The following is a 15,309-nucleotide window of genomic DNA, read 5'->3' as shown; positions in this document are numbered from 1 at the left end:
TTAAAATAACCCATTTTTTAAAAAAAAACAAAAAAAAACGGAGGGAGTAGTAATTACGATTCGTTATGGTATGTTCACAATTGGTGTGCTACCTTATGGCTTAGTCAATAGATTTTTAAATATCTTTGATTACTACAAAATAAACAGGAATTAGGCACGAATAAATTTTAAGGGAAAATAATAAAATTCATCGTTAATTTTTCATTTATTTTGTAATTATCTTTACTTCTCGGAGCAAATAGGCTTAACCACGAGATATTCACAATCCATTTTATTAGATATAGATGCAAATCAAACTTAGAAACAAAAAATATGATATAAAGTGGGCGTTTGATCATGTTTCATTGTGAAAATAGAAAAACTTTTATTTTCAAAGTAAAAAATGATATGACAATTGAAATTGTACTTGGCCATGAAATAAATTAGAGTTATTTTAGATTTTTGTGTGTAATTTGAAATTAACAAAGTGAAAATAATTTTTTGTTATTTTTGTAATTTTTTAAAATTCTTGAAAAAATAAAAGAAGTAGAAACAGAAGTTTCTATAATTTTATGGTCAAACATGTTTTTCAATAAAACCGAAAAAATAAAATTTTTCTGAGAGGAGCATTAAATAAAAAAACGAGAAGTATTTTGCACTCATACTTTTTAAACAATCCTCGTTACACATTATCAAACAAACAAAAAAAACTACTATGTCATAACGATGTCAATGTCTAAGAAAATATGGATAGATAACATGTTTACATGAATCACACGACCTTTCTTTTCTCTTCAATTGTAACGGGTCATAGAAGATCATTTCCTTCTCATGAGACCAACCAATTAGACTAAGATTGCTGAGGACACGATCTTAAATAGGAGGGTGTGGAAGACATGTATTAGGTAGAAGGTTAGTAGAAAGTGGAGTATTATCGTGCTTCTCGAAGGCGTAGGTTGGTTGTTGTTGGTCGTTCTACAAACCGTACTATTGTAATTCTTGTTTTTGGTATTTATCATTATTGTGTTTCAATTATCGCATTGTTTTCACCCTTGTGGTGGAACCCTTTCACGGATCTTGGGCATAGCAAAAACTCAATGCATCGGATTATCTTTTTTTATTTTATTTTTTTGATTATCGCACTATTTTGTTGTTGTTCTTGTTCTTTCCTTGTCTTCGTTATTTTCATTCTTCTTTGTACTTGAATCTGCTGCACTTGAGCCGATGGTTTTTTGGAAACAGCCTCTCTGCCTTCATGAGGCAGTGATATAGTTTGCATACAAGTTGTTCTCCTTGGACCCCGCTTGTGGGATTTCAGTGGATATATTGTTATTTTAGACCAATGAATTAGACCATTGGGCCATTTAGTGCTACTTCCTACATCTTGGGCTCATGAGATTTTTGAATGTTAAATATTTTCTTAAACTAATTCCTAACATGGTTAGTTCCAACAATTCACCATTTGATCAACCCACCAAAAGCATGTAAAACATAAAAAGAGAAAATTAAACTCTCATGAACCATTACTGAGAAGAAGCATAATTCAAAGTTAAACACAGTGGAGTCACGAGGAACTAAAACACAAAAATGTATTATAAAACAAGTGCATAATTAGATAAAGCAAAAGCAACAAATAAGTTCAGATGTGATAATTAACAAAGTAATAAACCATCTTGATCAATCTAATACTTGAACATAACCTCACTATATGGGTCCCTTCCACATTCACAGGAATACCTGATTTCATCCTGCAAGAAAGAAAATCATTCTTAGCAAAACAATTGCACATCCAAATAGGCAAATATTTAGGCGAAAACGATTCACCGGAACCAACTTTTATATTGTTTTACACGTCTACCAACTTCGAAGTTACTTCAGATACGTTGTGTCTAAAAGTTTCGTAAGGTTGAGGTTCAGGCACATGTGTATGAACTTCGTTCTGTTGTGTCTAAAGTTACATATGACCGAAGTTCGACATTCGTGCATTTCAGCCACTTTTGTCTGAAATTCAATCATAGAAAACTGTCTGAAGTTGGACTAGACTTCAAGCTTCGTCAAGCCTAACTTCAGACGCAACATGTTTGAAGTTCTTCTGAAGTTGTTCAGACTTGCAAATTTTTACACGTTGCATGCATGGCTTAAATGGTGGTCCCAAAATCAGGCATCCATGCACTTCGACCAATACATAGATTGGAAGGGCAAAATGTTTAAAGCATGACAGTTTATCATAGTAAGAGTATATGATCTTATCCATTTTAGTACATTTCTTTACTGTTGGAAATACATTTGCTTGAAGTTAGAAAAGGAACACAAGGTCTACTCTTAGCAAAGTTGTGTTAACAGGTAATAGTATCAAATTATGCACAAACAAAAATGAAACAAAGGAGCAAGGAGGATATGTGCCCAAGTATATCCATGACACAAAAAAAGGGCAGAATTTGAGAACTTACCCCACAAATTCCTCTTCTGGATTTCAAAAAGTTTTCACCCAGCAGTTCTAAAAACCAATCATCTGAAAATATATGTATTATAGAGCAGCTAAGAGATGAAGGTAATCTTATATCTTCGTTGTCGTCATTGTAATCAAAGATATAATAGTCAAATGGATCTGTTACACAAAAGAAAAACAAATGGAATGTCAGCTAATAATGCAGGAAACTTCAACTCTGACTTAGAAATAAAGTTATCGGTTTCGCATTTCAGATGCCAAAGGTCTATTAGAAACAGCCTCCCCACCCCACAAAGGTAACAATGGGAATGTTGTTGGTGTTGATGGTTTCACATTTCAGATACCTCAATAAGTTAACGGAGTCCCTCGTCAATATTCAAGTATAAAGGCTGAGGGGAAAAGACTTAAAAGCAAATAGATCTTTAGAATAATAGTAGAAGAGAATAGCTAAAAGATCATCTAACATACCCACTGGCTCTGGAATTTTTGAATTGTTCCGCAAACCATCTAGCCCGGAAACTATTAAAGAAGCTAAACCCAAGGGTGGATTTGCACATCCATCAAATGTTCTCACTTCAAAATTGGTTACAACACCATTTGTTCCAGGAGGGCTACAGGTTCTCATTGTTAACTCTATGCTTTCTGGTGCCCAACAGAGAAATAATCCATTGTATGCTTTATTTTGAAAGCGCACATAACTGCATGCAAAAGAAATTTACATTATGAATAAACATCACTGTTGGTTTTGTGGTATTTTAATATCGAATAATTTATATATTAGGACACAGACGTGGGAGTTTCTATTGTTACATTACATATTTGTGTCCTTACGTTGCATTGCTGAATTGTCCAACAGCTAATCCTTATGAAGTCAAAAAGACATGGTCTTGTTGGCTGCATTTCTTGTCTATTAACATTGTGATTTTATACCTTTTAACTCGTACAGTTAGTAATATGAACGTCACAAGTATTTTCCTTGTAACTTCTACCATTATTCTACGTAATTATTCTTATAACTCTTGTAACATTCACTCTATTCATTTACCCACATTATTATCCACCTTCTATTCATTACAATGATGAATTCCTCATCTATATCAATCACCAAAAGATATAAAGGAAGTAGAGTACTGAGATTCATAGAAAATTGCGTACCTATTAGGAATTGGGCAAGAGAATACACAGATGGAACGAACATGACTTAACACCCCAGCCATGAATGATTCACCAAGCATTGACATTCCATGCCGATTATAATCACTAGATGCCTTAAAAACATTTTCTCCATTCTTGGACAAACTAATGTGCACATGTGATCCATTGCCAGCATCATTTGCGGATGCTTCATCTCTATACAGCCAACTTCCATCTGGAGAATACCTACACAAAAAATTGTCCGAAGGTCATTTACGGAGATTCATGCAAAGACATTAGTGCATGAGATTGAAGAAATTACTTCACAAATAAGTTTATCATCAGAAGTAAATTGAGCAAATAGTGCAAAAGGAAAATCACTTCTTTCTGATGTAGAGAAAAAAACCTATATCCTGCATTGAATATCATGAACTTTCTCTCGGAATAATACGATAATTACCATGTCTTAATTCCAAACTAGTTGGGATTGGATATATGAATCCTCTCTATACGTTTAGCTCCATTGGAACCTTCTCCTTAACATTACATTATAGGTTCTCCATATTCTACTGACATGAGGATCCCTAAACAGACTAAAATACTCTTAGCAAATACTGAACCTTAATCCCCTTCAGTTGTAGCATAACTACGCCTTAATTCCCAAAAATGATATGTAATCCGATAAAAAAATCTTTTGCCTTCTCCAGCACACCAGCATTCTGTCTTTTCTTTGGGATGTATAGCACAAGTTCTTGTTTTATCTTCCAATTTATATGTCTCTCTCTATGTGTGTGTAAATGCATTATGCTTGTGTATGTCTGTAACTTCTCTTCATCACAAGGGGGTTGTGGAGGGAAGAAGGATAGAGTGTTGGTAGATATTAATTGAAACTAATTAAAGGTGCGTGCCATAGGGCGTATGTAACATTTAGGGAAACTATCACAAATTTCTTGATTCTGCCCCAGTGACACAGTCAACGCCACACCAGCTGGTTACTGCATTTTTCTGAGTCGAGAAATACCAATTCATCAATCATGACTTGAACTCAAACTAGACTAATATTACAGAATGTATGATCGAAGTAAGAAACGGCAGTAGGTGTGCGATGGTTAAGTTATGCTTCATATAATATATTCATGTTTCAGAAGGAAAGAAATATTAATAAACAGAAATAGAGAAAGTAGAATCCAAAACAAGCCTGCTGTCTCTGCTCTAAAGGAAGCAAAAGCATATAGGATCAACAAGTAAAATAAAAAACTGCACCTAAAAACATTGCTACCTACTTTGGCATAAACGTAGCGAGCAGACCATTTTTTCCTTGCAACTCCTTTAATGACTTCATGTGTATAAACTAAGTTGTTAGCTTGTGTAATAGCATCTGTGTGTCCCAGAACAATTTCAAATTGACCTTTCCCAGCTTCTGAATGTGTCTGCATATTTGAAGGCAACAACATCAAAGGAAGCTGTGTTTCTTGAATTGAAAAATAGGAGACAATACAGTTATGGCTACGTATGTCTTAAGTCTATGTAAAAGGGAAAAGAATGAGCAGTTTATATTGTAGGACAACATAATGTCATCACTCAATTATATCTGTCGAACTACGAATAAAACATACTTAAAGCATTTAACATTATTTTTTCTTCTATTCCTTCTATTTGGGAAAAACTTTTCCCATATGATTCGTGTCTACGGTTAGAGTTGGTTGGCGCTGGTCATGATGTAATGATGCATTTAAACCATGAGAGAAAACAAATATGTCATTGTTCCAGATATAGACTATCCATGTGCATTGGTAGATAACATTGCTTAGTCATATATGTCCTGCGAAGCAAGAACTATTTGGCAAAATCCCTCATACTTACTGCAATCTTGAGATTAAGGCTTTACTTTAAGTAAGGATAGTTTTCGAATAACAGGTAATAGTAATTACAAGTGCTGCATGGATGTCTTGGTTGAGCTCTACGATCAAAAAGGCAGTCAATCATGGAGTTAAAGGAGCAAATGCTTGCTAAAATTTCCTAATAGCTGCAGTATTGCATGCAACCAATCGAGAAACATCAGATTCCCAAGACAATGCTCAAGGAAATGGAATATTACCTGTTCAATTGTGATATTCAAGTACTTCAGAGAAGCAACAATCTCATCAAGTACTGAGGATGCAGCATCAAATGCTGCTGTAGAGCAGTAAGGGGTCCTGTCAAATATTCGTTTTTCTTCTTTGCCATCGCTGTGTAATTTTAGTTATACATTGTTAGAACAACAAATTACAGAAGAGAAACTCCTAACAAAAAACATTGTGGGAAATTTTATTGACATACATTAATACAGTCTTCAGAATATAAAATTCGACTTCAACGCCTACAGTCATGACCTGGACATGTAGAGATATGTTAGATCAATGAGTTTTCAACTCATGAGCAAAAGATATTAAAACATACCAAGCCATATTCATCTTCTAGAATTTTAGAGAACCTGCGAAGTACATCTCTTGGACAATATTGCCATGGTTTACCAGGTTCAGTTAACATGTCAGCCAAAACCATTTCCTGGTGCTTTGCCCTGGATCAAAAAGTGCACACAAACATGATTAAATGTTGCTGCCCTTGAAACAACAAAACAAGACCAAGTCGCAGAGAAACTCTGTAACTCAATTGAATGGTTCCACACCAAGTTCCATATGTTTATCAAATATAAGATAGATCAAAGAACAAGATCGATATCAACATGTTTATTTTAGACAAATCAACTACAAAATACTTTTGTTTGATGTTCTGTCTTTATCCTACACATTCTCAAAGTATATCATAATACTCGTTTTTTATGAAGTAATAAAGTCGTACTAAAGGAAGGGAAAGACATGCCCGTATAACAGAAGTATGCCAAAAAGTAGAAAACCATACAAACGTATATCACACGACTCATTAAAGAACTTTATCAGTTTTTCTTACTTTAAAAGACAGATCATCCTCCATTGAGTTAGATGGAATCTACAGCACATAAATTGGAAGGGATAAAATGGGGAGGCAGCGCAGCAAGTGATAATTGAAACCTTGATCGATTGAAAACATGTATAGTCTGACAGAACAGATTTAAAGTTTCAAGAGCTAGAAATTTAGAACTCAGCAAATTTGAAAAAAAGGGAAGATATTGTTGGGGTGAACGACACTCAAATTTTCTCTAGATTATTCTGTTTTTCTAACCTTTTATTTTATCCACGTGATTTCAGTACTATATTTGGATATATTATGAAGGAGAGCCTTGGAGCAGCAGTAAAGTTCTCTCTAAGTATTATATAGGTCACAGGTTCGAAAGGGGAAATAGCCACTGGAGCTTGCATTGGGGTAGGATGCCTATGTCACACCCCCTAGGGTGCGCCCTTGCCCAGCAACTGCGTGAAGCAGGATGGTTCGTGCACCAGGCTGCGGCCCATTCAGAAATGTCATCTCAAATCCTAATCAACTTCGTTGTATTTATATTAACTTCTGTTGTAGCTGATCCATGCCAATTATCCTCTATCTCATTAGTGGCAAGTGAACGCATAGGAGTTCTGACCTTTAGCTCCAGTTAGCTAGACATCAAACAAAATTTTTGAAGTTCAATATTGTTTAAAATTTCCATTGCTGAACATGGGATGAATTAAAGAGGGGTCTTTCCTTATCTTCTCATATATGACTTGCCATAGAAAATATAAGGAGAATCTACTGCACATGTAAGCTTAAAACAGTGGAATATATCGAGCATTAATGCATAGGTTTCCAAGTAGTACCATGGGACTCTGCATTTGGTTGATAAATCCGGAACAGTTCTGACCTTACCAGTAGGGGAAATCCAAGTATCCTGTGCGATATCGTCACTTAGTGAAGTCATTCCCATACATTCAATAGTTAACCCTAAACCATGTTTTTTCACAGAACTATAGAACCTCTCTTGTGGAATAACCTGTAAGTGATGACAAGAAATGAACAAAATCAGTCCACTTTGACAGATCAGGGAAACACACATCATGTAGAAAAATAAAGCAACGAATGACTGCTATGATGAGAATAAAACATCATATAATTGCCAATATTTGGTATCCGGAATATCCAATACCATTACTTGTGTTAACTTTCAAATTATGATAACCTCCAAATTCAAAAGCACCAACAGCGCCTTAAAACATAGCCGAGAAGAAACGTTCAAATAATGTAATAGTAACTCTACAAATCGCCACAGGAAACAAGAACACATTCACGCAAATATTGAAATAGTCTATTAGGTTCTTTGTAAAGAAATGGATCATTGGGCCAAACTCAAACCAAAAGCTAGCTCATGAGGGAAGGATGGGACACTTTAACATTCCCCCGCGCATCCAGATCTTGTTAACTGAGGCATGAATAATATAATATGGGGGCCCAACACCAGTGAACAAAGAATTGGGATGAGACGGGCTGTGATACCATGTAAAGAAATGGATCTTGGGAGTAACTCAACCCAAAAGCTAGCTCATGAGGGCAGGATTGTCCAAGTCAATAAGAGGAGACCAATTGCCCGTCCCTTTTCCGATGTGGGACTCTTAACACTCCCCATGCCAAGTCTTATTTCATGAACTTATCAATTCCAAATAAAAATTTATAAAGAAAAACAAACACCAAACCTTTCGAACTACGTGATTATAGTACGACATCCTATATTTGTGAAGAGTGGAAAAAATATCGGAAAGCTTCTTGAATCTTAATATAAGATATCTGAGTGTTGATGTTTCACAGAATCAATATTTCAGGTTTCACCAAAAAATGGATATCTTTACTTTAACAGGCGACAATTTCCTAGTTGAAGTAAGATGAAATAGCAAAGTTGTGACGTAATTTGTGTTTTGAAATCTCTTAGTGACAACCTTTCACCTGTTTCTTTATGCTCACACTGAAAATTATTTAAGCAGTATGCCCGAGAGCTTCTCTATTCCTTGAAGGAGTCGTAATTAGCATGTGTAACAGTAGTAGGAGACACAGAATGCGTCCGTACTTGTACTCTGCTCTAGTAAAGAATGTGCTAAGCAACACAGTTGGGCCCTGGGAGTGAGGGGTGGTAGTGGTGGTGGTGTTAGAGTGGGTAAAAAGTCCCACATTGATTGGGGCATGGACTGGTAGTTTGCTTATATGGACTTGGGTAATCCTCACCTCATGAGCTAGCCTTTGAGGTTGAGTTAGGTCCGAGGTCCATTCTTGACATGAATAAGAAGAAGTAAGATTGAATATATGTGTTACCAGTTTAGTCAATATAAGAAGAGTGAAGTTGAAGTGATATTAAATAGGATTGTGATCTCTAAATGCAAACAATTCAGATAGTTAGGCTCGTTGTTCCAGGAGAACAGAATGAATTGTTGAAATAAAGAAGACTACCAGGTTGTTCTGTGATAGGAGGATGCCTACCAAAATGAAAGGTAAAGTTATATAGAACTGCTATAAGACTATCAATGTCATACGGAAGGCAATTTTAAGCTGCGAAAGTCCAACATAGCCACAAGATGAGTGCTGCGGATATACGCTGAGATGTATGTGCGACCTAACTACATTTTCCAATCAATATGGGTTACAACTTAAAATATATGGTTACTAAGACCAAGGTGTGCGAAATCTTTTGTCAGAACCTCAGGTCCATGTGTAGGTATTTTGAGATGATGCAAGGATATGGTATCCCCAGTTACACCATGTTTAGTTTAAGCTAATTGCCAAAAAAAGGTTTCTTTTTGGTTGACACACATAATTAAAATACTTCAAACCATTTGTGTTTCAGCAAACTGAACAAACTGTCACGGGCATTTGAATATCATAAAATAATTCGTAATCTTAAAACAGATGATACAACTTACACGACATCTATGCATTCCAGAGAAATCTATTCACATAACGCGAACAAGTGTAACATCCGTCAAGGGGCTGTTCTGTTCCTTCTTGAAGGAAGTTGATAAATGGAGAGGTTCTACATCAGAGTATCTTGAAGAAACATTAAGCTTGTAGAATTGCTTTGCAGTTTCTGCAAAAATATGTTTAACCACTGCAAGAGCTTCTGGAATTGAAAGATCACCATCAATACATGCATCGCGTAGAACTGAGAATACCACTTCACGCGCTATCTTTGCACCTGAATGGAAAATCATTCCAGATTACACCAATTAAATTTAGAAAGAAGATACAAGCTGAGTAACTCAAGGTGCATATTGTTGTATTGGCAAATTGAAATTTGCCAGCCATAAAATAATTCAACCAGGTAGCAAGGAAATGGACACGTACACAACACATTTTTGTTGAGATATAATTAAGTAAAAAAAAGTGTGCCTCTCGCTAAGAACTTAAGCTTTTAGATGACATGATCTCACAATTTAATATGGTATCAGAGAGCTTAGCCTGGGTACAAATCTCACTGCTACCCGTTATCAAAATGGACTTCCACATTATTGGCCCATGAAAAAAGAACCAGGCCTGCACGTGAGGGGGCGCGATGAAGATAGAATTAAATAAAGTGTGCCCTCTCTCCTAACTTAAGCTTTATATGGAATGTATTTGTGGCATATTCTGAAAAATGACGGTGTCATAGACATGTTTTTGCACATTTTTAAACATTATCTGTCATCAGAAGTCTGTACACATCATTTTACCTTAGGATTAGATTTTTGGAATACCTTTCTTCCTTCTATAGTGCTCTTACTCAGATAAAAAGATCCTACACTGTAGTCAGACCTTACAATTTTAAAAAAGGTAATCGATATATCCTAGCGAGTATAACACATTCAGGATATTGGGTAATCTAATATCAGACAAAGGTATGGACACATTCAAATGGTTCTACTGTCCAAACGCCATCTAGGTGATTTGGCAAGCTGTCAAAGTGTGGGCAAGGACATGACATTCTGTTAAAAGTTCTTGCACTTCTTAGCAAGACAATTATAATAGTTATTTTTAGATGGGCGGAATCAAAAACTTCTAATATATTCTGAAAAGCAATAGGTACAAAAGTTTGAGATGTCATGCTCCAAAGATAAAAGATAAGAGCAATTCATGCCAAACCTAAATAAAAGCTTTCAGCAAATGCGAAGCCATCGGTGCTGAACATAACCTGTTAATATCCAAACATTAGACAGGAAATTGTCCACTTTTTAAATGGTGCAGTTAGTTAGGTTCCGAAAGAGTAGTCAACTAAGAATATGGCAATGTGCTGCCTCAATTAGAAAGATAGGTACTATACACTTTGTTAAATATTTTGAACAAGGTCAGCTAATATTTAAATGTATATTTAAGAATATGAACAACCTTATTCATTGGAGCAATAGCCATGAGTTCTTTCACTGAGGATATCATCCTATGATAGCGATGTTTGGGAATTGCTAATCCAAAATCAAGATAGACCTGTAGTAACGGAGTTTGGCCCGGTTAAGGAGACACAAGGTAAAATGCAATCTTCATAATCAACAATAGATGTGAAAAAGTCTCCAATAGGGCGGGTAACACAAAATAGTAAGTAAAATCTGTGTCATAACATAAGGCATACATGTTAATAGTTTACGATAAAGATCTTACTTGAGGGTACACAGAAACCAGATATGAAGCTTCCTTTGCGAACGGGTAGGCCACATGCAAAAGCACTAACCGGGTCTTAGTGAATTTCTTATCCTCAAGGAGATTTCGAAGATTAAGGGGATTCGCTAGCCTCAGATCCAAATCCTTTTCCCCAAAACTGAAAGGCAAAGAAAAAACAGTATCATTTCGAAGATCAAGGGGATTCGCTAGCCTCAGATCCAAATCCTTTTCCTCAAAACTGAAATGAAAAAAATAAAACAGTGTCACCTTTAAGAAGGGGAAGATACTCGAAATAAAAGAAAAGAACAAATTGCATATACCTCTACCTCTCATCTACTTTTACAACAACAACAACAAATCCAGTATATTCCCACAAAAGTGGGGTCTAGGGAGGGTAAAATGTACGCAGTCCATACCGCTACCTCCAAAGAAGTAGAGAGGCTGTTTCCGATAGACCCCCGGCTCAAGATAGAGAATAGTAAATAGGAGCGTAATGAAACATGAAGCATGATAGATGGCATAACATAAAAAGAATAAGACATAATAAAATAGAAATCAGAGCAATACGAAAATAAGGTAGATAAGCGCAATATGAGATAAGAGGTAAGCCATAGGACATCTGGAATACGACCCCCACCTAGCAGTAACATACACACACAGTCCTAGGATTACTAACCTATGGACATAGTCCTAGGATTACTAACCCGGCTATACATGAGCTCTTCTAACTACTTGCTACAACCTACGCACACAACCTAGCCTTCTACCTCTCATCTACTTTTAAGTTTTTAAAAAGAAAAATAACATGCAACTCAAAGAACGGTGACTTGATCAAATATCAGCGAAGCTATATAGACAATGAGATCAAGCTATCTACTGCAAAACATTTTTGTTACCCTGTGTCTATCTGCATTGGCAAGTCATAACTTTGAGCCACCACCAAAGCATACATGAAGATAAATCAAGGAAGTTCTTGTTTGTGATTCGGACTGCATTCCCACCTGTAAAGGAGGAAACTATCAGAATTACATGCTCAATCATAGTGCAATACAACCCAAAGTCTTGCAACACTCACCACCTAAAACTTCACGCAGGCCGTCCTCAGCTTCCTTTAGAGTTACCTCTGTATTAATTGCAAGTCCAGTGCGATATGCAACTATACTTTTAAAGGCAATAACTTTTTCAGCTTCTGTATGTAACGATAAGGAAAAAACTCTGGAACATGACTCGTTATGCATCTAGTAAACATGAGTTATACACTATTCTGGAATCTATTGACTGATTCAAAGGATATGTTTTCAACTCCTTAGAGAAACTCTCCATGAAAGAATCCAGTTTCCACTTTGTTCCATCGGTACCCTACACTAAAATAGGAAACAATAATGATATTAAAATATCTCAGGAGTAACAGCATGCCAAACAATATGGCTTTATCTGTCACAACATTTTTAAATAGGTAACAATATCATAAACAAGCGGTTTATAAGTTCTTTTCCACTCTCAAGGAATAGTGCATATCGAGTTTTCATCTTTACAAGTGTCTCGTTGACCTATGTCATCATGACTCGATAAAACATACAGAATAAATGCAGTACATTACAAAATATGTTATATTACCTTCTCAAGAACCTTTTTAGCTACATCCTCAATTCGTAGTATTCTACCAACTTTTGGTGCAAATTGTTCGTGCCATTTGATGTCGTGCTTTTTGTCCAACTCAAGTCCATCATCGATAAGTAAGGTAGAAATTCTTGCAGCTTTGAAACAAGTTTTAGCGCCCCCAAGGTGTTGACGCGATTCTTGAACAGCATCCAACGATAACTTTGAGCCATATAGTTCCGCAATTTCCTTCAAGCTTATCTGAAAGAAACGAAGATCACAAAAGTTAAATGTAATCAATGTCTAAGAAATAGTTCCATGAATTTCAAGCTAACATAAAGCCACATGAATTATTAGAAAATGAAATGACAGGATTGTCATGCTTGTACTTAGAAAGTAACTATGAGAGTATTTGCAATCCTAAAATAACTAGCAATCATAATAGTGTAACTTTCATGTAAAATTTTGTTTGTCCACAGACTAAAGATGCAGAAACATTCATGGAGCTTAATGAATTGAAATCATAATCACACTCCATACAAAGGAGGGATTTTCCTTATTTATATTAACAAGGAAAATACAAAAATAGACACCTTTAACTTGGCCTCAACTGGCAATTAAAGGCTATTAATTTTTTGACAATGCACATCTAGAACAATTCATCTCTGCTTACATTGACGTGCAAATAAATTTTAGAAGTGTCTAGATTATCAATTACCTCACTTGACACCTAAACACTCTTTTTAACTTTTTGAGACATCTGAAACAATTTGTCATTATTGTGTGTCAAGGACACGTGACGCTGACATGACACATAAAATTTAGTGGTGCTAGATGATCATTTACCTAAATTGGCAACTATACACTCAAAACTTTTGAGAATAAATATTTAGACACCTCAACTTGTCCCACTGTGTCTTTGTGGTACATAAAACTTTGGAGGTGTCTATTTTGTACGAAGTTGAAGCGTTCAACTGACTCAGTAAAGATGAATTGAGATATCTGGATGTGCATCCTCAAAAGTTGGATTATTTAATTGTCGGTTGATACACACAGCATTCTTGCAATACATCCATTTTTGTTTCTCTTTGCATTCTGCGCAATTGAGATCCTCTCTTCTTAGGGATTTCGATTATTTCTAACACTCTTTTTTCACAAATTTCTTGAATTCTACAAAATTAATAGTTTTAATCCAAATCTTATACTAGTATATTTGTTAACGATATGTAATAAATTTAAAAACCATGATCTCAAAGGGTTATAATTCAATTCATAAAATAACTTTAAATTTTAGACCCGCACCTGCGCAAGGTGGGAGGAAAATGATGTTTGTTATGGTCTCAATTGATGGTGCCTACTGTTGTCACTTCGCGTGGATAATTAAAAAAAATTAATTGTTTTATTTTTTTTAAATGGTCAAAAGCACAATTTAAGTATTACCTTTTTTTTATATATATATTTTTTGCAATTGTCTTACCTAGAATATTAGGGGTAGTTTGGTGTGGGGTATAACAGATAAACAGTTTTGCGATAAAATAAAGGACTACTCCATCCTATGTTTGGTTGGAGTATTAATTAGTATCGGAAATTAATTATACTGATGGAATAAGTTGTTCCATATACATGGTGAGATACCTAATTCCGAGATTAATTATATATTCGGGATAACTTTTTTCCAACCATATGACCCTTTAGATAATTGTATTTCCTATCTGAACTATAATGAATTATTTATGAAAATACACATTGAAATAGTTGTAGATCCACCTCCGAAATGGAGAGCTTGATAGGAGGAAATGATGTTGTATGATCAACGAGGCGAAAGGGGTTCATATAATAGATAATGAACTTTCATTTGTAAAATTCTATTTTAGCCACTAATATAATAAGAAAAGAAATAAACCTTGAAGTCATTGGTATCATCTTCTTTGGCTTCAGAAAAGCAGCTAAGGAAAGGGATATTGGAGTCCAATGCCACAATGTTATGTGCATGAGTGTCCACAATTTCTACTATCTCTACTGCTCTTTTCAACTCTTCAAATTGGTCCATTTTGAATGTCAATTTCCTTCACAAATTAAAGTTGAATTTGGACAATATAATCAGTTGTTTTGTAGTTCACTATTAATGCAAACTTGCATGTGGGACACTTAACAAATTTTATTCTGTCGAGACTTATCTAACTATTTTTAATTTGTATATATGGATAAGCTTGAAAATAGTGGAACTACTAGTACACAAAATAGTTGTTAATTTGGTTCTTAATAGTTCCAAATTAAACTACTTTTTGTGGTTGCGGTAAAGTAGTTGGGAGAGTAGTAGGGTAGGTAGTTAAGAGATTTAATTTGTTTAATATTTGGTTGTGAATATTAGTTAAAATGAGGATAAAATTTTGAGAAAATGTTCTGTTACCCTTAATCTTTAGTGAAAATCTCCCTGAACTATTTTAAAGTGGAATTATTAATTGCAAATGTGGTGTGATGCACGCGCCGCCACATCATGCCACATCATTTTTATCTTTTACTCTAAAAAAAATAATAATTTAACGTTATTATTTCCCAATTATTATTTTTCTTTCTTCTTCTTCTTCTTC

General features: G+C 35.1%; 1 pseudogene; it reads right to left on the bottom strand.

Moving 5' to 3' along the window:
- Positions 1–1,479: 1,479 nt before the first annotated feature.
- On the bottom strand, positions 1,480–14,865 carry LOC107843597 (annotated as a pseudogene).
- Between the last annotated feature and the right edge of the window lie 444 nt (positions 14,866–15,309).

This window comes from Capsicum annuum, chromosome 10 (genome assembly GCF_002878395.1).
Source record: "Capsicum annuum cultivar UCD-10X-F1 chromosome 10, UCD10Xv1.1, whole genome shotgun sequence".
NCBI classification, from domain to species: domain Eukaryota; kingdom Viridiplantae; phylum Streptophyta; class Magnoliopsida; order Solanales; family Solanaceae; genus Capsicum; species Capsicum annuum.
The sequence above is the reverse complement of the archived record's forward strand: the minus strand, read 5'-3'. Positions and strand labels throughout refer to the sequence as shown.